This window comes from Brienomyrus brachyistius, chromosome 20 (genome assembly GCF_023856365.1).
Source record: "Brienomyrus brachyistius isolate T26 chromosome 20, BBRACH_0.4, whole genome shotgun sequence".
NCBI lineage: Eukaryota > Metazoa > Chordata > Actinopteri > Osteoglossiformes > Mormyridae > Brienomyrus > Brienomyrus brachyistius.
In genome coordinates, this window is record NC_064552.1 from 10,644,160 (window position 1) to 10,653,935 (window position 9,776).

Consider the following 9,776-nt stretch of genomic DNA (forward strand, 5'->3'; position numbering starts at 1 on the left):
CTTGACAACATGACATCAGGAAATTTATGACTGCAGTGTAATTTGAATCATCTTGAGGAAGGAAAATGTTATTCTTCTTATTAGGTGTCATTTGCTCCTGATATTTTAATGTATGGTGCAATAAGGCTAAAAGCATTTCGTAAAAAGGTTTAAGTAAGGATACAGGTGTAACCGAATACATTTTAAAAGCTTTAACTAAATGTCAGAACTTAACTATATGGTCACTGTTATCTTGTCCCATTACACTGCATTGTCTAAAAGGAAAAATATATGTATATATAGTATTCCACAATTCTCCATATGACAGGTAGATGCCTTTTCATTGCATGTATAATGACTCCACACGATGTATGAGTGACAGAAAGAATACAAAGCTCTTTAGCCACGATAAAATACATATATACAAAACAAACACACACAGTTTCACAATTAAATGTTTGTCATAACAGGTACAGTTTCAAGAAGTCTGTCTTTTTTATATTCAGCTATTTATTAGACTTACAAAAAACTGACTAAAAATAAAATTATCATTACAAAAACACTTTATTTGATATGCCAATTCATAAGAACAGCAGTGAAGGGCTTCAATGATTGTTCACTGGTAGAACTCGTGTTATACCCATTTGAATGTAGCTGACATAGTGGAACAAACTACTCCCTTCACTCTTAGACAGCAAATGGTCATTAACCAAATGTACTGTATTTACAGCATGCTATGTTATACTGAACAAGATAGAGCTTTGTTCTAACACAGCCTGATGCCATTTTTGTTCAAACTGCTTACACTGCCTCCCTTTACAACGCAGTCCCCTGGCTAAACATGAAACACAATTTGGATCTTTACATAAACAAAACGAACAGACAAACAAACAAATAAACTGTTCTTCCCATGTGAAGGAAGAGATTCTCTCAAATTATCTGTCTGACGGTTCACTGGGAGCTTTCACTGCACAACACGACAGACATCTTCAGTTTTGAACAATGACATTGCAACTTGGTTCAGTTCGGCTATACTTGTGTAGCACTAGGTACACATGAGTGGGAGGCTTCCCAGATTCACCACCCAAGTGAAATAAGTGGCAGTCAAATTCCATATAGATTGAAACTCAGCAGATAAGCAACTTTGCCTATTCACAAACACACCCACAGAAACCATTAATAAAGAGCACTGGCCCAGCAAAGAATATTAGAAGAGTGGATTTAAATAAACATCTAGCTCACTTCAGTAGCAAAAAGGCCACTATAGATCATATGATTGTTTGAGCACTAAGATACTAAGTTTAGTAATAATAATAATAAAAAAAAATAAAAATTGGCCAAAAGAAAAAACAGCATCCATTTAAAACATCTTTAAAAGTCAGTCTTGCAAATGAAGAAAGGTAACACTGGTAAACTCTAAACAGGGAAATGTGACAATACTGGAAATTTTGTTAAAATTTGCCAAGAGAAACTGTGGGACTCCTAATTAATATGTGAGCCCCTATAGTGACCCTGACGTCTATGAGTGACATAACAAAAGCTTTAAGAGATCTAACAGACATAGAAGAAAAGATCTGACAACATTTCCGAAATACCTGAGAGAACTGATGTTGCTCATATTAAAACAGCTGATCAAGACACCACAGGGGACATTATCCTGCTATTCTTCTGGTTTGACAGGACTTAAGATCCTCCTGTCATCCACCAATGTACTGTATTTTACACTGTCTATCCTTCAATCAAACCCATCTCTTTGATTCACGTTAGAAAGTCACCTATGATGATCAAAATCTGTAAACAATGAACAGAACTTGCTTTGCATTCCAAAAAGAAATGTGTTTTTTTTATAAGCAATACGCACATTTACTACTTTATAACTATAGCTGCAAACATTTTTCCACAGTACTGCACTTTCCAACAAATGTCCGATACCATGCCCTGCAATTTTTTAATACATCTCTGACCTCTGTGTACTGTCTATGGATAAGCAAATGACTTTCCAGAGGAATACATGATGAAGATGTATCCATCTTAGATAGTATAGGGTTATAGTGATAAAAATGTATCTTGCTTTATTTATGAACTGTTATGTGCTGTGACTCTCCTTATTTGACTTGTCGGGTTACATATAAAGCCATTTCAATACTAAACTGTCCAAAAAGAAAAAAAAAATACAGGTATAGCCTAAGGTAACAGAATGGACAAGACAACTGGTGTGAATAAAACAATTTAGGCATTGCTGTAACTTTCTATGAACAAAGGCTTTATACTGTGGTGTTGCGACACATTCACGTGTAATGCGTGTGCTCCTTTTCATGCTCACCAACTCCACCACCTTTGATGAGGGTCTGCCATTTTCTTTTTTTTTTTATTGAAAATCCGATTTATGCACATATTCTCCCATCTTGCACTGCGAGAGCGAGCTGGGGAGCCTCTCCGTGCCCCTCATTAAAGTCTTCTCTGCTCATCCTCGTCACTCACCTTCAGTTCATGCACATTACTATACTAGCAAGATCTCAGGGATAGGGCTTCTCCTTTTTATTGCTTAATCCCCCCCGAGATGCAACACAGAGATAAAGCCAATTAGAACATCAATAATAAATGAAATAAAAAACATGCCAGTACAAATAAAAGTAGCTATATTAGACTCATTTAATTTTTCTGTTGTGCGACTTAATTCTATTGCAGGCACACACAGATGCATTCATGTATATTACAGTACAAACTATACAATTAGATGAAATACTGTACAGGCTTTCATACGTGCTGCCTGCAGAATCTATATCCCTCCTAAGATGCAACATTACTGTAGAAAAGAGAATATTCATTTTGTGTCACAAAAGGTAGATTTTTATAGTGACATCTGTTTTATTAATCAGCCGAATGCAAAGCAAGCTGGTAATTGTGGTCTAAAAGGGACTTCAGTTTTAGACAGCTGAATAGCTAAAACAGACAGATAAGCAATATGTGCTGCAGAATGTGCTATTCTTTATAGTGAGCTAGCAGAATAATGAAAAATACTTGCTGTTATGGTGGTAACCAATCTAGTTGTGCAGCCTTTTTAGTACCTACTCTTGCTTCCTAATAATGAAGCAAATGCAACAAACGTGCAGGAATTACACTTCTATTTCCTTAACATTATTTTGAAGTGTCTTTATTTCAACTTAAATATTCAACTAGTACTCCAATTCCCCCTAATTGGAGTTGCTAAAATGCCCATAGGTGTACATGTGAGAGTAAATGGTGCGCGAGTGTGCCCTGCGATGGGCTGGCCCCCCGTCCTGGGTTGTTCCCTGCCTCGTGCCCATAGCTTCTGGGATAGGCTCCGGACCCCCCCCGACCCAGTAGGATAAGCGGTTTGGAAAATGGATGGATGGATGGATGGATGGATGGATGGATGGATATTCAACTAGTGATCTTTGTTCATCCTAGAAACAATGTTCATAACCGTGTCACAAAGAACGCAGGTAGAATGATCCTGGACATGTTGCGCATAACTACCACTAAATGAAGTTATAAAATCATTACATGTATGTTTATTTTTTGTTACTACAACGTTCTTATGTAGTCTGACTAATATGATGAACAATGATTGAACTGAGATAGAACTGATTCAGCTTTGTCTTCTAAATCAGATGGAAAGGAAACTTGTTACGAGCACAGAACACCTGTTTCATTGATGTTTACAAATTTCCTTCATTAAACTTCGTAGCTGAACAAATAAAACAGTTTGTCGTTATTTCAATCACGTGACCCCTTTATTCAATAATCAGCTGAATCAAAGCTAATTAATAAAAGTTCATTTGGAACAAAAATCAGCATGCACAGTGGGCAGGCATTAGCAAGATTGGAATACCGATGTATCCGATTCTGCTCCAGAACCATTTGCTTTGAGTGACTAAAATGAAGCAACAGCATTCTAGTAACACTGTTTTCAAACAGCATCCCCAAAAATTACAACTGGCTAGTTAGGCATTACAGAAGTCACTCATCGTTACAGTTTATTTATTTAATTAATGATCAACTGATGAAATTGTAATACAGGAAGCAATCTGCAGGAACTACACAATTCACAAAGGTATTTCCATTGGCCTTAGTTCTCCTGCCGTTGGATGAGTTGTGTCTACTATCTTTGATAAATAAACTGTGTGATACTTCCATACCTTCTCGGGTTATAGCCAGACCCTTCTCCCTTTGCTTGGGGCAATCCTTTCCTATGCCAAGAGCAGCTTGGATTCTAGGTACTGAAATGTGCCCTTTCTAGCACCCCCAGAGGCCAAAATGTTTTTGCAATACTCAATCCAACTGTTGGCAGCAAAAAGATCAGCAAAATAGCGCATGGCATGCGCAGCCCATTTTCTTGTTTGGTTTGACACCCTGTAATAGTTTATCATCCAATCACAGAACTATACTCCCCTGTATTCAGGGACTATGGCAGGTCTGGAAATATGGGCAGGACAGTTTACTTTGGCAGAACACCTCATGGAAAAACTCCACGGGTTGCGTTCCATGAATTTTCAAGGCCATACAAAGTGGCTCGTTATCCAGCCACTTTGTTAAAGCAAGCTCATGAGACTCTGTGATCATTTTAGAAGGTTCCTTCCCTTTGTGTTGCAGCTCATGGTCATCCAGCATCTTTATGTCCCATTCTTTTGGATTCTGCTCTTCATCACTGTCCCAAGTGCATGTAAACCAATCACTTGCAAGGATTAAGCAGTTTGATGAATTTCCCATAAAAAAAAATCAAGCAATTTTCTACCTCAAGCAATAGCAGAACTGTTTTTTCTCATATTCATATTTGGTATTCTCTCATGGTGTTTGTCAGCCAAGCCACTTCAAAATCCAGAACTAAAACCGTCAAGTCTGACAAGGTCTAAGATTTTCAATTCTGCTGGTTCTAGCTTACCAGCAAGTAACTTCTGAGACAACATCAAAGGAAGGGAAACTCTGGCTTATTGATGGCCACCATCCTTGGTCTTAATAAGATCAGGCACTCTCTTGGTTCTCTCTCCTTCATGTATAGTCCTCCAGGTTTCCTCCAAGACATTCAAACCCTTTGTAACCTTTACAGAATTAGCCTATGGATCTTAAAAAAAAATATAAAAAATCTCTCTCTGTTCTTAATTTCAGCAATTATAGGTGCTCTTGTCATTGTTGCAAAGTATATTTATAATTTCTGATATCCAAGACATGCTGTACACAGAGAATCTCCAAATGAGTGTCATCTCTTCTGGAGTGATGATTTCTGTCATCATCATTTTCTGCTGGCTGGTAGGTGGAAACAAGTCCTCAAGTCCCTTAACAAGCTAAAGTAGTTCATTGTACTTCAGCAGTCGTGTCTATTGGCATACATTTTTAAATATGGAAGAAAGAGGATTTTATTCCGTCAAGATGCAATTATTTGAATACATATTCATAAATGTCTGATTAAAGATACATTAGAAATATGGGATATTAGCTTTGAATATCCTCTTTAAGATACAACAGGGCTTTGAAATAAAGATTTGAAAAACATGCCCCACGCCCACCACTGAACGTAGTGACAGAATGCGATTCCTGTGCCTATGTGTATATTTATCTTTAAAACCACAGAAATTATATATGTAACTTAAATCTGCCTGGGAGTTTTGAGTATTTTGGGCATATATTATTTGAATAGCTTAATACATTTTTACACATTGCCTCTGAGGTTCTCGTGACTCTTTACATGTATCCCCCGCGAGTTCTATTCCACCACCAGACAACCTGATTAAAGTGATCAACTAATCTGCCTGCTCTCATTCGGCTGAATAAGTTGTGTTGGAGAGGAACTCATGGTGTGCCTGGGGGTGCATGAGAAGAAACTAGGGGACCGGACGGCAGAAGACGGCAGTCAGAGGAGCAACGAAAGTTGGAAGAGGAACCGACTGAACTCAGGAGTGGGCTGTGCTACCCTGTAGCATGAAGGACGGTGAGATGCACAATGTCACGTACACAGGGAAAATCGCTCTTTTCATAGACTGCAGATAATTCAGTACCCTGAGCAACACAGCTAATGAAGTGCAAAGATGCTGCTACCAAGTGTCACATTCACAGGTAGCCAGCGCATCGTAATACATTATTCAGTTTTCACAGTAAATGTATTTTCCTCAAAAAGCTGCTGGCACTAATACCAATAACGTAAAAAAAAACTAACAGAATACACAGAAAACTTCTTTTCACCTGAAATCTTTTTTTGCATATAACAGACTACAGACAGAAACACACACGTACACATGCATATACAGACAGTCCATCTAGAGAGTTCTACATGGTATTTTATAATCACCCCCCCCCCCCCCAATAAAAATAGCAATAATAATATAATGGGGGGGGGGGGGAATAAGATGCCACAGATTCTGTACACTCAGCTGCGCTGCTGCTGTAAACCGTTTGGACAGACAGTCCGAAAATTCTTTCCTCAGCAGGTGCAATATATGTGCATTTTCGGGATACCGCATTTATTCCCCAATACAACCCTGCGTTATTTTAACAGTTTACTTCAATTCTAAAAACGAACAATACAGTTTTACTAATTTCTTCATATACGGCAAAATGATTTAGCCCCTCTAAACGACATTAGGTCTTTTGACAATACAACCATTCGGTAAGTTGTGAGATACTTCGAGGATACGTTAACTCAAGCGCAGTATATTGCAATTGGAAAAATGACATCCCGCCCAACTCATTCCTAACTAGAAATTTCTTTCGGTCAATATGAAAGACTTGTACTCACTTACCTTGCAGTAGAGTCTCAGTAAAGCAGACCTTGGTCTCCCCTGAAAAAATCTCAAAGTGTATTTATTATAGCAGTATGTTATTATTGTAAACGTTTTAGGAAAAATGCACGAGGGCTGAGTCTCTCACTCCTGTCCTTCAGACGCTGGGGTCTTAATCTTTAAAGAGAGTCTCACGCCCGGGCGCAGCTCGAGACCACGGAGCCGCACTAATCTCGCTAATGCCGTCTCGATCAGACCGAACCTATATTTACTCGCAATCTCCAGAGAGCCCGTAAAGTTGTCGACTACTGTTTCAAAAACGAACGGCCCGAACTCAACCCCACTCGCCCGGCTGAATTATTTAAACCAGCCATCTGCCGTGCACAGCTACGAGAAGAAGGACACCATCATGCAACGTTTGGTGAAGATATTTAGCAAAGGCAGTTTACTATCCCTGACAGGTGACCAATGGGGTACTTATAAGCCGTCTTATTAAGCGGCATTGGGCGGAAGAATACGAAGGACGGACAGCGGCTCCCTTAACCCTTCCGACACTTTCGTTGAACTCCAGCGCCACCTTCAGCGACAGGCGCTCAGCGCCCCGCAACAATGCATAACAACCATGACAACACAAATTTGTCTAACATGCTGCGCAAATGAAATTTGTCCATTTTTATTGTCTTTATCTGCCATAACGGTATACAGTCTTGGCACTTACATGGTAACATAAACATTTTTTTTATCTACATTTGTTGCTGATAATTAATTAATGTTTAACGGCTATTTGTTTTTACGCAGATCCCCATTAGTGAAATATGAGAATGATCTAGTCACTCATCAAAAAGCGTAGTTTTCTATGTCATTTATATGACGAAAATAATGGAATAATATATACTGATGACTAAAAGCACGTGTGTCTTTAGTAAAGCGCTACACGTTGTCCTTTTATTATAATAAGCTCTGTTCCGTAGGGTTTATGTTTCTGAGCTATCCATCTGTTGCAAGTAAAGAAGATGCGGGTTTTGTCACATAAGGAGCTGGGGCAGAAACACTTAAATGTCTACCATTTGAAACAAAACTCCTTAAATGTCCAGTTTAGTGGGTCATTTTCACACTTTTTACAGTGTCAGTTGCACTTGTGTAATATTTCGTGACTACCCAACACTACAGCAGTGTGTTGTCACACAATTACATTACTCGTAATACATATGCAGGCATTTCAGGTGAAGGAGCTGGCTGTCCATGATTTGCTTGCCACAGAACTTACGACTGATCACCACAAACACCGCAGGCTGCAGATATGTTATAATCACTTACAGTATGTGCTTGTTTGTAGTCATATACTCTGTGGAGAGTGTTTTTTTTTTGGTGGGGGTGGGGGTCCCATATATGACCATTCCTAGGTATAGTGCGTTCACCTTATGACTGTCCCATTCTGTCATGAACGTGCAGCAGACCAAGTTATTAAAATTATCTTATATAATCCAAAAATGTTATAACAAATAGCTTATTTGTTTGCAGTAACAAATGTAGCCCCTGTGAATGCAAAAGTCTCTTCTTTTTTAATGTGACTGAAAAGGTGCACCCCATATTGTGGCTTTTGCCAAGATTACAAGCTTTCTGTGATGAGGATCTCAGAACCCTTCCTCAACCTTTTAATGGGTTGCATTTCACTGGATAGAAATTGTTCTACTTGAAAGGTTTGTTACGTGAATTACAAACATCACTTGCGTCTACAATTTCAGCGACAGCAGGAGTATGACCGTTTTCGTTCAGGTCATATGCACTGTCTTTTCTCAGAATAGCCTAAATCTATTTGATTTGGAATTGCTGTAGTGTTATGCTAAAAATGCAGGAAATCGTTTATTAATGAAAGAACGAACATCTCATGGGTAAATACTGACTGACAGCACCTCTTGGTAGGACGGGGGAATAAAATGTGGACCTTCTGCTTCGCCACAGATGGCAAGAATGACCTTCTCATTAATCCTTAACCATTCACTAGTGAACCCGACACTTTCACTCTTTCATCCCCTTAACAAATACGCTGCGGATAATTAAGAGGTGTAACAATTCCATTTTAATTTACATTAAGGAGTCTTTTTAGCCAGTTGAAACTGTGTCATTCTCACGACAGCACTAAATCATGCGTCAGCACGAAGTACTATTACTGTCACCTCAAACTGTCAGGATTTTGGGTTTGAATCTGGTCCCGGTGCCGCTTTCCTGCACTCCCACCATGTTTGCGTGGGTTTTCTATCGGTGCCCCAGTTTCGGCGAATTTTAAAGGCACACTGTTTGGGTGAATTTGTGGCTCAAAATTGCCCTTGGTGGGTGTACATGGGTGTGAGTGCTGTGAAATGTACGGACAGCCCATCCAGTGTGCACCTCAAATTATGCAATATATTTCCCGAGATGGACTTCAGATCACAGTGGATCTCTATATAAGGCATCTGAAAAGGAACGGCCACTCTTCAAAACGCCTTAACTTTTAATACAAGGAAAAACAAGGAAAGGGTATTTGAGAAATTTAACAGCTGATGCATTTCGCAATTGATGTTATTTCGTATTGGAAAGGTGGTTATGAAAGGCAGATTTCAAAACAAAAATAAAAGCAGGAAAAGGAGTATTTTATCATTATTAAACACGGGATTGGCTGTCAAGTGTATCTCATACATTATCTGTTGTAAGTAGAAGATGCATAAATTTGACATTCATTAATAACTGGTGTCAGTTGAGTACGTTGTTTGGGGAATATAGTTTAATAAGGGTAATTCCAAATAGATATACTTGTCATTTTAACGTGACCCTTCACCTGAATAACAACCTTTGGGTTTTAGGTCTTACGGAATACCTTTAAACACCTGAAACTTTCTCAGACCGCTAGCCCTTTGTAGCTGCATGTCTTAGTAACATGATATATGAAATTCACAATGCATACAATGGGCAGAGTATTGAATAGCTGCAAGATGAAAACAAATGCATCATTCAACAGCATTTTCATTTTGCATGATCAGAATATACCTACATGAAAAAGGTAATTATAGTCGGAGAGCACAC

General features: G+C 38.8%; 1 protein-coding gene across 1 annotated transcript in view; it reads right to left on the reverse strand.

Moving 5' to 3' along the window:
- The window catches only part of pcdh15b (protocadherin-related 15b), a 224,201-nt gene extending 216,973 nt beyond the window's left edge, over positions 1–7,228 (reverse strand). The window contains exon 1 of the mRNA XM_048987517.1: positions 6,738–7,228. The gene's annotated coding sequence lies outside the window, so the exon portion shown is untranslated. The remainder of the gene's footprint in view (positions 1–6,737) is intronic.
- Positions 7,229–9,776: the final 2,548 nt, after the last annotated feature.